Genomic DNA, 13,149 nt, shown 5'->3' on the forward strand with positions numbered 1-13,149 from the left:
TCAGACAAGTTTGGAAATTAAACAACTTGCCTTTGCACTTGAGGCCGCGGGAATCCAAAAGGGAAACAAACAAAACCAGACCGAAAAATCGATTCCAAGTCAAGTCAAGATTGCAAAGGGAATCTAAAGCTAGTTGTTTGTTTATGGCAATATGGTGGTGCTGTTGTTTTTTAATGTTTGAAAAAAATGTATCACTCAAGCTTGCATCATCAGTATTCAATGTGATTCACAGAAGAGCTTCAAAAAGATGGTTTCTGTTAGTGTTGCAAAAGCACTTCTAATTTTGGTTGTCATGGTAACTGAAGAAGTCTCCCTGCACTGTGCCTGGCTGGAACCAGAAACTGTTCTTGAGGAGATCGCCCTAAGTCCCCTCCTGTTACCATGGTAATAATAACTGAGCTTATAAGATACTTGTTCTTTTCCTTAAAGCACTAAAAGCCCAAGACATATTTAATTTTACCTTTTCAGAGCTTGCCATTTGTGAAACAGATCATCCCTTTCAGACAACTAAGAGTAAACACTGCCCTCCAGCCAATCAGTCCTGCTGGCCCAGCTCTCTTCCCACAGCTCACTGCACTGAGGGAGAAGGCTGGAGGAGAGAGTTTGATGTTAAAGGAATCCTGGCCTAGGACCAGATCTCCCTCCCTATTTAGCATTAAGTTTGGAGTCCTAATTAGCTTTCTAATTAGGAGATGGGGGCATGTGGGTGGGAGGCCCAGAAAGAAGCTAATAGTGAAAAAGCTAAGTCCAGCTCTCCATAGACTGGTGGTGAGTGTGCTGTGAATTTGCCTAGTAAAGCCCTCATGGATTTATTTTTGGCTTGACCACTGTTAAGTGGTAAGCCTGAAAAAACCTTCAGCAAGGCTTCCTTCTGTGTTAGGAAAAATGTGGATTGATATTTAGTTTAAGGTGTGTGCTTTTTCTCTAGTAACTAAACTGCATTTAAAACAAAGGCAGTTCTGTGTGAAATCTAAATTTCCCAGTAGTGACTACAGGCAGGCTTTAGAGCCCTTTCTGCTCTTGGTTTAGCCTTAGATTTTTAGCTAAGGCTTAATTTGAGCGGAGCAATGGCCCCATTCAAATACTTTTAAAGGACCATACATGGTAAATACATATATTGATAGCATGTGATTGGAAAATTTGAAAGCTAGACTTGGAGTTTTAAAAGAAAAAGTATTTGTCTTAGTAGGCTCATGTTTTCAGCCAAATATCTAGTCCATTTTGAGAAACTTAAATATTAAAATAAATGTCAAATCCAACTGTATTCTTTGACTCTTATTACAGTATCTCTCTAGAGACTGAAGAGCCTTAATTCATTGGGCTGATTTTCTTTCAGTTGTTGAAAGGACAAATTGTTTACAAAATTAGTCTCATTCTATGATTGTCATTTCCTATGGTCGTTCTAGAAAAAGTTCTCTAGAATTAAAATGATCAATTTCAAAAAAGGAAATATTCAAATTTCTTATGAAGACAATAGTCTACAATTTGAATTAAGCAGATCAAAGTTCTTAAATTACTTTCTCTCAAGAACTTAAAAGATAACTCAGTCATTATTATCCAGCATCCTGAGAAATTAACCAGTTTTATAGATGGGCAAATTGTGTTCAGAAGACTCAAAGTCATTTCAACCAACTTCTTGGAAAATTAAAATCACCTGGCATGTTTCTGAATGTGAGTTATCAGCCAGGACTCAGAGGATATCTAGGTGAGAATAGAGATAAGGTGGGATGGCAGGAAGAATTTAAGATTAAAAGAAAAATTAAAGTGTAGGGAAAAAGGGTATTAAATGAGAAGAAAACTCACAGATTGAAGGAAAGAGTGTAAAAAGAAAAAACTGAGTGTAAAGAGAGTTGCACAGGAAACCTAAAACAAAACAAAAAAAAAAACCAATTTGGAGAACAGGAACCTAAAAAGAACTTTACTCTTCATCTTCCATGGAGAACTGAGAACCTGATGCTTTTCCAGAAAGCCCTGGGTATCCTATTTAGCCAAATCCTGCAATTTAGAGAATCTCTGGGAGGCCTGAGTGGTGGACCAAAAATCCACTGTGGCTCACTGCCTCCTCCCAGTGGTGTGGACGGAGGCATCCTTCCCACCTGCAAGTCTGCCAAACCAGCTGCTCGCTAGACTGCCTTCTTCCCAATCCCGAAGCCACCAAGAAAACTTTCTACATCTACATTTGTCGGGGTCATGTAGTTGGGATAATTTGTAGACATACTTGATTATGTAATTGCAATTTTTTACTTTAAATTGCAAGTTTTTACTTTAAAAAAACTGCTTAAATTGTTATCAAAAATAATGCATTCATCTAATTTTATGAATTAGAGCATGTTAAGAGAGATTTTAACCAAACAACAGCCCCCTCCTTGGATGTAATCACTCTCTGCTCTTAGCTGTTTGTTCACATACCTCCCTATTTTCAAATCATTCGCTTATGTGGTTGGTCCTTGACTTACCAATTTTAGATAAAAATCTATGTCCTTTCTCTTATTGTAGGGAGAATATAGCTCTCTTACTCCACCCCTTCAACTTCCCCTTCCTCCATTTTTGCAGCGTAGTGGGTGGAAGAAAATCAGCCAGAGCTTCCTTGGCATAACCCTTTATTTGCAAATGCCCAGCCTGGGAAAGCTCCTAAGAACGTCTGGTTTGGGGAAGGTGGGCTAAATGTTTCCTAGGACTTCAGCCAGAGCATCCAAAGTTCAGCTAATTTCAGAAAGAGTTGGTCAAGAATAGCTCTTGGAAGAGGGAGGAATTGTTCTTCCAGATTAGTAGTCATTGAGTGAGTAATTTGGATTTTATACAGGAGGATGGGGAGAAGTAGTCGGGGCCAATGCTGGGATGGTGAGGAGGAAGAGTACCGTTACTTTTCCTTGTCACATACTGATTATTATTTATTTTATCAACTCAGGATTTTTAGCTTTGAATAATTTGGTTGTGCCCTTTGGAATCGTGCATGCTGCCAGACCATTTCCCTTCTTACTTTTTTTTTTTTTTTTTTTTAAACTCATCTCCATGCTCCTTTGTGTAGGACCATACCCTTAGCTTTACTATTAGTTTTGATACTCTTTGGGCATATGGTACATTTTGGTTTAAAATGTTCATTTAAGCACAAAGACAGCAAGTTTGCTGTAGACTGATTAGTGATAAGATGGCCAGGGCTAAAACGATGGTGCATCTGTCATGACCTTTCATGTCAACTGTTGGTAACTCTTAGTCATTTCTCCTGAATTCCTTTATTTTATTTATTTATTTTTCCTTATTAAATATATCTTTTTTTTTCAAATTTTGAGGCGGAAGGTAAATAGATTTATTTTTTGTTTTTTTTAGAGGAGGTACTAGGAATTGGACCCAAGACCTTGTGCATGCTAGGTATGTGCTCCAGCACTTGAGCTATATCCTCCCCCACTCCTGACTTCCTTTTAAATCCGTCCTCTTTCACCCTATCTCTTCTCTCTCCTTGACTACCTTGTCTTACATTTTTTTCTTTTCATTTCTTAATCCTTTTTTCTTTATCATAAAGAAATACTCTATTTCTTTACTATAAGACATATTATAAAGTGTGTATTCTATTGTTTTTAAAATTTTTTTAATTGAAGTATAGTCAGTTACAATGTGTCAGTTTCTGGTGTACAGCAAAATGTCCCAGTCACACATACACATATTCGTTTTCATATTCTTATAAAGTATGTATTCTAAAACAGTAAGTGTTCCAGAGGCAGTGAGAAGTAGTGGTTAAGTCTAATTCTGGAACCAGCTTGCTGGGCTTGAATCCTGGCTCTGCAGCGCACCTACTGTGTGCCCTTGCTTGACCTCTTTGTACCTCAACTTTTGGGGGCCTATAATAATGGCACCTACCTTCTAGGATTGTTGTGAGAATTAAATGAGTCGATTCATGTAAAACTCTTAGAATTGTGCCTGGCACGTAGCAAATGTCCATGTGGCTAGTGTTATGCCAGAAGCACAGGCATAAATGTTAAAGTGGAAGAGATAATTATCTACAATTGTCTATAATCCCAGCTAGAGAGATGACCATGGTTAACATTTCAGAGAATTCAAAGCAAAAAAAAAAAAAAAAAAGGGAATAAAAAAGGAATATTGTACATCCAGTTTCATTGTTGCTTTTTCCATCTGTCTTTCTCTTTCGAGCTTTTCTGCATACCACTGATGGCTCAGTCTTCTTCTGTACGGTGTACTTATTTTCCGTATTGATCCTAGGACAGAGCCTTACAAATTAGGTTCTCCCTAAGTACTAACTGACTGGGAGGTCATTTCTTCCTTCTGGACCCTTTGGAACAGGTGTAAAGAGAGGTCCTAGCATGAATTTAAGAAGCCCCCGTTACAGTGAAGACAGGTCATATCTTTCTCTAGGCAATGAAAACCCTCTGGAGATGGCATCTGAAAAGTGTGGATTACAACAGAATGAGAGAACATGTGTATGAAAGATGGTGGAGGAGTCAGGGAGGGCTAGATGGGAACTAGAATGGAAGAAGTGGGACTCACTGGGACCATCAAGCCCGGAGGTGTGGGTCTCCCCACCTGCACAGCACAGGCCACGTGGAATGTGGATCTGATGTTTTGATCTTTCATTGGAGCTTCAGCAATTAGATGAGATTGGGAAGCCAGTGAAAAGGCTTCTGTGTGCAGACACATCCTGAAAGCTGGGGCTGCTTTGATCTCTTGGGAGATCTGACCTGGTTTGGCCCTGTTCCCAATACATGACAGTCACCAGCCTCCTTCACTCACACAGGAAGTGTGTAGCTAGAAGCAGCCAACTTAGCAACATGTTCAGAGTTTTGGAATTAAGCCTTGAGCAGCCACAGTGAAGATTCATGCCTCTTGAGAACACTCTGTGTAACACTGAAACAAACTTGTATTAGTGTGTTTGTGTTCTGTCATGTTGCACGTACTAGAAAATTGCTATCTTCCCAGGAAGCAGAGAAGCTCTTTGGATGAGTGTGGGCTGGGTGGTGGGCTTTGGATGGAGAGGTGAGAAGGTGATGTGGAAGGTGAAGGGGGATGCCTCTGTCTTGCCTAAACTCAGGCTTCCTTAAGAGAGAGTCACTCTTAAACACAGCACATCCATGTGAGAACCAGTCTGTGTGGTTTGGTGTCTACTGTCTGCCAAGAAAAGGTAAAAAGATTTACCAAAACAATAAAAGAAGTGATATGGTTAATATCTATAGAAAATAGGATGCAACATTTTTAAAGGTTAGGATACTACAGGGCTAAGTAACTGGATTCTTGGCTTAAACCTGTTTCTCTCATTGCTAGAATATTCAGTGAGAGTTGCAAATAAGTGACAAACCTTTTTGTTCAATGCTAGATTCTTTAGTGAAAGTTGCCCATCAAAACAGAGACTAAGATTCAAATACAGACTATTACTCCCATTCTTGGCTAACAAAATACACTCTGATCATATTTAATCATGAAGATTTTTTAAAAACATTTTTTGCTGGGCAGATAATTAGATTTTTTTTTTTTAATGGAGGTACTGGAGATTGAACCCAGGACCTCACGTATGCGAAGCATGCACTCTACCACTGAGCTATTACCCTCTCCCTATGAAGATTTTTTTTAAAGCCTCTTAAACCTTTCTGAACTTCTAGTTTGGACAAATACCCCTTGGACATTATCGGCAGCACCAGTTCCTTGAGGAACTGGAACGGACGATGAGGTATAGATTTCCCCACCCTTTATACTGTCTCAAATTCAGTGGTACACTGAAGAAAAACCCACATTTCACCTTCTGTCTCCCTGACCTACATTTCCTTATCTTAGCACTTGCCTGATCACAGGGGCGGATTCTTTCAGGCATCATCTCCTTCAGGAAATTTTCCCTGAACACTGGTGATACTCCGCGGCTCTCTGGGTGCTCGCCTTTCCTGTGCTTGTGTCTAGCCTAGTGCTTTGCACGTTACATGTAAATGATCAGTTTAATGTATCCACCTTGCCCCGCTAGCTGATGACTTAGTTGTATCTGCATGGCTCTTGGGGAGCATCTTGTACCACTGGCATAAAGTAGGCAAGTGCTTAATTAAAAATAAAGTTTGCTGAGCTGGACATTTCGTCTTGTTACTGGCGAAGAATTCCACAGTGGAATGGGAGACCAGCCACTTCATGCTGCTTAGGGTGGGAGTGAGAGCAAGGAAGTGGAGGAGAATGATCTCTCTCTCATCCTCGTCCTCTGCTGCCGCATCTGCTCAGTGGGGCTTGCCTGTGACACGCCAGCTCCTGCTCACAGGACCCGGGAAGCAGCAGCATCTGTCGTGTGTGAGGCTGCAGCACACACTCCGAGGTCAGAAGGGCCTGGACTGGAAATCAGACCCTGAGATTTATTGCCTGGGCAGCTTTGGACAAGTGACCAAGTCCTTTGGAAGTTTAGTTTCTTCATCTGAAAAATGAGGATAATTGCAGGCACAGGGCTGTTGTAATGATGGAAGTATGTACAGATGGTTCCCGACATGGTTTTTTGACTTTATGGTGGTGTGAAAGCGATATGTGTTCAGTAGAAACCCAACTTCCAGTTTAGAATTTGGCTTCTTCCATGGGCCAGCGATATGTGGGTCTATGCTCTGTGTGATGGTGGGCAGGGGCAGGGGTAGCAGCCACAGCCCCCGGTCAGCCCTGCAGTCATGAGGGTAAACAGCTGACACACTTCCAATCATGCTGTACCCATCCAGCCATCCTGTTCCCATCCAGCCATCCTGTTCTTCACTTTCAGTACAGCCATCAATACATTACATAAGATGGTCAATACTTTATTATGAAATAGGCTTTGTGTTGGGTGAGTTTTGCCGACTATAGGCTAATGTAAATGTTCTGAGCACATTTAAGGCAGGCTAGGCTAAGCTTTTAGCTATAAAAGTTTACTTTTCTTGCAGAAGCAGCAGTCTAGATAGGTGCATTTGTCAGTTCAGGCTGCCATAACGAAATACCATAGAGTGGGAAGCTTAAAGAGAAATCAATTTTCTCATAGTTCTGGAAACTGGATGTTGAGATCAGGGTGGCAGTATGGGCGGGCTCTGATGAGAGCGCTGTTCCTGGCTTATAGCCACCTTCTTGCTGTGTCTTCGTGAGGCCAGTGGGGAGGCGAGGAGAGTAAGGGGGGGGCAGCGCTCTCTGACCTCTTCTTATTAGGACACTAATCCCAATGTGAGGGCCCCACTCTTATGACTTCATCCAAACCTAATTACCTCCCAAAGGTTCTGTCTCCAAATGCCATCACATTGGGGCTGAGGTCTTCAACATATGAAGTGGGTGCAGGGAGGGGCTGGACACATTCACACAGAGCAATAGGCAATCGATAGCTTTGTTTTAGCTTCAGTTTATTCCTGCCTTTCTGCTGTGCCATCCTTCCTTTTGCTCTCATCTTTATCACTTCATGATCTTTAGGTGGCTACTACACCTCCAGACAAGGTCCACACAGGAAGAAAGGGAAAGGAGTTATACTAGTTGCAACTATCTCCTTTCATCAGGAAATACAAGGTGTCAGAAACCTCTCACTAGGTTCTCATTGGCCAGAACTGTCTCTGGACAGCCCTAGCTGTGCGAGAGAAAGAGAAATTGGGCTTTCCAGCCTCTATAGCAGAAGAAATCAAGGAAAGGAGAGTTAATAAAGATGTTGAGAGAGCCAGGCTACGATGTCTGCCACACTATCACTAATTGATAGGGTGACCATATGTCACAGTCCGTCAGGGAAAGCCTTGGTTTACACCTGTTGTCCCAGTGTGATTATTAATAGCACCCCCTTCTACTCTCAAAAGTGTCTAGGTTTGAATGACAAATTCTGTGTTTGCCCTACTTATTGAGCACCTGCCATTTATTGTAAGCTCTCATTAAATACTAGCCCTTAATAAGGAAGATAAACCACAGCCATAAGACAAATAACAAGGCACGACTACATATAGTGAATGCTTCTGTGGTACAGACAGCCGACGTGCTGGGCTTACAGGAGAGAGAAATGAGTGTGAATTGACAAATGAGTGAGTTGGTTCTGATGGACGTGGTGTATAGGAGGGAGATGTAACACCAAGACACACAAAATAAATGGGTTGGGCATAGTTTAGAAGATGGAAAATTAGTTTGTGGGCCAGGGGCTTTTCTTTGAAAAGACTAACAACAGACAAGGTTTAATGCTGCCTCTGTTTGAGCGATGAGCATTTCCTATCATGGGCTGTAATGAATGCTAAACTATGATTTGGTAAAATGGTATTTTTGGCACAAAATAAAAAGCCATTTATATTTATTAAGTCAAATATACTTTTTTTGCCATTACAGAACTTACAGAAATTTCATGTATGAGGAGAAAAAAGATTTTTTTCTAAATTATTCTCTTGTGGAGCATGTAGTAGGGTATGACCTTGAGTTGTCTAATGAAGTCCTCTCTGATCAAGAGAAAATATTTTCATCTTCTGAATTTTCTTTTGAGTAGATCTCAAATGAAAATAGGTAGTTAGCTGTTTACTTTTTTCCCCTTAGCTTGGTTTTTAAGTTCCCAAATTTTGTTTTAGATATTCATTCCTTCTGTCAGGCTGGCTGGTGGACTGACAGTGGAAGGAGACAAATTAAAGAAATTTGGTTCTAGTCTTGTCCCTGCCACTAACTAGAGAGTCTCTCTGGATCTGTTTCTCAGATGCAAAATGAGAGATTCAGTAATCCTGTGAGCACCTTCACTTTGTGCTCCTGGAAGTCTGTATGTGTGCTCGGGGTATTGAGGGGACCCCTGAAACAGCCATTCTGCTTGCAGCCTCAGGGATGTGTGAAGAATGTCACAGAGGAAAGCTGAGAGACCACCAGGTGCCTGAATGTCCAGCCGGGCCACTTGCCACTTGTCCTGGGGGAGCGGGAAGGCATTTCCTGAATAGCGTGGAAGAGCAATGTGAGGAAGGATGCGCCAGGTGTGTTGGAAGAAAGACCGACAAGGAAGGAAAGGGTTTGTTTTCTTCCAAGTTCTGAGCTATTTCACAGTGTTCCAGGAACTGAAGACTTATCTGGTCCAACAAGCAGAGTGACAGCGAGGCTCCCCGCACCTGTTGCGGGTTGGCATCCTGAAATGTTCTGACGGCACTTCATGGGTCTAATCATTCTGACACAGTCTGTGGCCGCTGGTTCTTCAGCTCCCTCCCTCCTACTCCCATTTTCACTATGACCTCCTTTCTAAAGGACATCCCTGTGTTTTGCAGCCTTATTTCCCTGTCACTTTTATTTTTGAAATAAAAGATTTTGAATCTAGGTCATTTGCATGTTCAATCATCCCAATTAGTTTTTTGTTAAGATTTTCCCTTGGCAAATAAAGTGATCAAATAGCCGAATATAAAGTATTCCCATGTCATACTGTCCGAGGAGTAACCACACCATCGATTTTGATATCTAAGTTGCTTATTGAAATGGTGATGCTGGACTGATGTCTTCAAGGTACCGAGGGCTCCTGTCCCTGACCTATTCCAGGCTCCCATCCCTGATCACCCTTAATGTGGTTTGGAATTCTTTTGGAATTTTTCTTCCCTCTAAGTCCTCATCTATACCTTCTCTTCTAACTTATCTTCCCTTTTCCTAAAAACTTATTTATTTTTAGGAGATCTTCCTCAGGTAAGATTTTTGTTTCTTCAACTTTTCACTTGTCGGAAGATGGAATCATTTGCTGAGCACTTACTGGTTTAGCTAACTGATAAAAATCTTGAAAAAGATTCCTCGCAGTTTCTTGCTCAGGACAATGCATTGCCTTTTTGGAAAGTTGCTTAACATTCTGTGCTTCTGTCTGTTCTCAATGACACATATGTAACAGTTCTACTCATGCCTCTTTCAGAAGGTTTGAAGATGTTTGCAGTCCTGAAATTTGGAGATGAGAGCAGCTAGTCTACAGCATAAAATTGAAACAAGTCTGTTTACTTGTTATGTATTGTGAAATACAAGACAAAATATACCATTTGAAGTATATTCATACACAGAAACAAAAAATAACTGAGATTTTGATTAAAATTCACTGTTTATAGATTCATTTGGGGGAGAGTTTACATCTTTACAATATTGAGTATTCCCTTATTAAACATGGAATGCTTCTTCCCACTCATTAGATTTTCTTTTATTTTCTCCAGTAAGCTTTCATAATTTTCATAATTTATGTCTCTCTCCTTTGTTAGATTTATTCTCAGGTATCTCATGAATTTTATTGCTACTCATATGAATGTAATATATTTTATTATTCTAATATTTCCTTGTTATTACCAGATTATTATTGGTGAATACAAATATTACTGATTTTTCACTAATCTTTTCTCCAGCAACACCCTTTAAACTACTTATTAATTTTCATAGTTTATGAATAGACTCTGGAGGATTTTCCATGTTTAAACTCTTTGCAAATAACAGTTTTGTTTCTTTTCAGTATTTAGTTCTTGTCTTCTTTCATTGACTAGAGGCTCCAATAAATATTGAACAGAAACAGTGGTAGGTGGCCCTTGTCTTCTTCCTGACTTTGTGGAGGATGCTTCCAGTATTTCATCATTTAAAAAGATGTTTGCTATAGGATTTTGGTTGATAGCCTTAACTTGGCTGAGCAAGTTCCCCTCGATACTCAGTTTGCTAATATTTTTGTTAATAATGAGTATACAGTTTTATTGGGTGCTTTTTCTGCACCTGCTGAGATGTTCTTTTAATTTTCTCCTTTAAATGATTCATATGTTAAATTTACACATCCTTTATTGTTAATCTGGGCTTACATTCTTGGGAAAAATTTTACTTGGTCATACTTTTATAAATATACAGCCAAATTTGATTTAGTCTTATTTTATTTTACATTTTTGGTATCTGTGTTAGGGAGTGAAATTGGTTTATAATTTCACCTTTCTGAATAGTCTGCTAAATTTTCAACAGGTGTTCTAGTCCATGATGGCTTGAGTTGTGATTCTAGCTCACAGTATAGCTTGTTTCTTCTCTGGGGTATACATATACAGCAAGTATTGCTATGTATTCTTATTTATCTATAACTTCTATTGAGGCATCTGGACTCATTTAGGAATAATCATCATCATGAACTATTTTGGACTTTCTCTATGTAGGTTATTATCCTATAGCATAGGGTTGTCCAGAGTTCCATCAAGTCAGTTCTGATCCTTGCAATGCGAAAGACAAGTCCATTACATAGCTGGCAATAACGGGTAGTCTGTGTATTTACTACCACTGATATTCATCAGGCCTAATGGTTTATTCAAAAACAAAGCATTTTATACTACTCAGCTATAAAAAAGGATGAAATAATGCCATTTGCAGCAACATGGATGGACCTAGAGATTATCATACCAAGTGAAGTAAGCCAAACAGAGAAAGACAAATATCATATATCACTTAAATGTAGAATCTTAAAAAAAATGAAAGAAATGAACTTATCTACAAAACAGAAATAGCCTCACAGACATAGAAAACAAACTATGGTTACCAACGGGGAAAGGAGGAGGGGATAAATACGGAGTTTGGGATTAGCAGATACTAACTACTACATATCAAATAGATAAACAACAAGGTCCTACTGTATAGCACACGGAACTACATTTAATAGTTTGTAATAACCTATAATGGAAAAGAATCTGAAAAAGAACATATATATGTAAGGCTGAATCACTATGCTGTGCACCAAAAACTAACACAACATTGTAAATCAACTATACTTCAACTTTAAAAAAAAAAGAATGGAAACACAACAAAGCACTTGAAAGAATCTTCCTTTCTGACCCTCCTGCCTGCCCCTGCAGCTGTCACTGACTCATGCTATGCCCAAGCTTGGGCTTCATGGTGGGGTCTTTCCTTTGAGCACTGTGTCCCACTGTAGTGTACCCCAAATGGGGGCAGCCAGTGGAATCAGGAGGACCTGGATCACATGCTGGCCCTGCCACTCACCTGCTCTTTGAGTCTGAACAAATTCCTCAACCTCTCTAAACTCTAGTTATTTCATCAGTGCAATGGGAATTTTAATATCTGTCTTACAGGGTTTGTCACAATGACTGATCAATAATATAGGAAGCAGTGTATAGTAAATACTCAATAAAAGTAGCTTTTAGTATACCTTCCCTGCCATCCTGAGTAAAAGGCTAGTAAGACTATGCTAACACCAACTAAAAGTATGGCCGCTTCCAAATGTCCTTCAAAAGGTGCTATTAGTTTGTGGTTTATAGGTTTATATTACATCACCTTGCATATGTTTTGTCTTAATTCTTTTCTTTTTAACAAATATTTATTTGGCACCTACCCTATCCTAGGACTAGATGCTGGGGAATATTGAGAATATGAGATAATTAAGCAGCAGAAGTCAGTCCAGAAAGGCCAAACATAAGTAGAATATGAGCTGACAGGATATCAGATATGAGATATCAATACAAGATATGAATATCAAGATAAAATATGAGAATATCAAGAAGTGAGTTTAGTGGGAGCAATGAGGGTAGAGAAACAAACTCTTCCTGGTCTAACACCGAGAAGGTGAGGGTTCAGTAGGATCTTGAAGACAAGGAGCAAGCGTGTTCCATCAGGGCAAGCTGGGTACATCCAGCCACCGGGCACGAAAGGATAGTTTATGCCAGGGAAGGTAAAACTTGAGGAGTAAATTGCATAATTTATTCAGATCTCAGAATTTCCTTCAGGGCTGGATATTTCGCTGTGAGTCTTTGAGCTTGGAGAAAGGGACGAGGGATGCCTTGGAATCCTAGGCAAACACTGACCCTCTAGTGTCCTGGTGTTGGGATTTGATTCACTGCTAATTAGTGTTGGTTTTGGCTCCCCTGGGGAAGTGTAAACACAAAGAAGGCAAGGAGTAGGGAGAAGGGCAGAGGCAAGTGCATGGGTGTGGATATTTGCAGAACTGTTCTGGGGGAACTGAGGAGTGCAGAGAAGGTCTTGAAAATAGAGCAGGGATTATTTCTCATGCTTTAAAATATAGCAAAGTCTGCTGGAGGCTACCAACCTGTCACGCCCTTAAAATAAAAACAGAGGGAAAAGGAGCCTTCTTTACTTTTACTGTGATCATCTTAACCTCTGTCGCTTTCCAAAGGGAAGCCATAATCAGGCTGTTTTTATTGTCTGTGGGCTGGAGCAAATGCTGGTCTGTAAACATTTGGTGCTTCCAACTCAAATAGCCTTCTTAGGAATGTCTTCCCACAT

The 13,149-nt window shown here is 40.1% G+C and overlaps 1 protein-coding gene across 2 annotated transcripts in view; it reads left to right on the forward strand.

Moving 5' to 3' along the window:
• The window catches only part of NIM1K (NIM1 serine/threonine protein kinase), a 59,329-nt gene that overhangs the window by 1,134 nt on the left and 45,046 nt on the right, over positions 1-13,149 (forward strand). Inside the window, exon 1 of one of the 2 annotated variants that reach the window (XM_064480424.1) lies at positions 8,473-8,897. The exons of the other annotated variant lie outside the window; for it this stretch is intronic. The gene's annotated coding sequence lies outside the window, so the exon portion shown is untranslated. Of the gene's footprint in view, positions 1-8,472; positions 8,898-13,149 lie in introns of those variants that run through there. 2 annotated transcript variants of the gene reach the window in all.

The sequence above is a fragment of the Camelus dromedarius genome, chromosome 3, assembly GCF_036321535.1.
Source record: "Camelus dromedarius isolate mCamDro1 chromosome 3, mCamDro1.pat, whole genome shotgun sequence".
Lineage (NCBI taxonomy): Eukaryota > Metazoa > Chordata > Mammalia > Artiodactyla > Camelidae > Camelus > Camelus dromedarius.